General features: G+C 46.8%; 1 protein-coding gene across 1 annotated transcript in view; it reads right to left on the bottom strand.

The window, feature by feature from the left end:
- Window positions 1-361, bottom strand: part of CYTH4 (cytohesin 4) — a 16249-nt gene that overhangs the window by 15519 nt on the left and 369 nt on the right. The gene's annotated exons all lie outside the window — the stretch shown is intronic.

Raw genomic sequence — 361 nt, 5'->3', positions numbered from 1 at the left:
GAAAATTTCTCCTGATGTGAAAGGACTTTGCTGGCAGGAGAATAAGTAAAAAGAAAACTATGCCTAATGCTGAAGACTGGCAGGCAATTACACCAGGGATCTTCCACCACCTCATTCCTCCAGCCACCAGCTGCATCATCCACTGTAGCTGCTGGGATTTCATGGTGTCCTCTGCCCCATAGAATCATAGAATAATTCAGGTTGGAAAAGACCCTTGGGATCATCAAGTCCAACCATTGACCCTACACTACAAGTTCACCCTTAAACCATATCACCCAACACCACATCTAAACAACACTTGAACACATCCAGGGATGGCGACTCAACCACCTCCCTAGGCAGTCTGTTCCAGTGTCTGACC

Source organism: Apaloderma vittatum, unplaced genomic scaffold (genome assembly GCF_000703405.1).
Source record: "Apaloderma vittatum isolate BGI_N311 unplaced genomic scaffold, ASM70340v1 scaffold5184, whole genome shotgun sequence".
Lineage (NCBI taxonomy): Eukaryota > Metazoa > Chordata > Aves > Trogoniformes > Trogonidae > Apaloderma > Apaloderma vittatum.
Note: the sequence above shows the minus strand (reverse complement) of the source record. Positions and strands in the feature narration are given on the sequence as shown.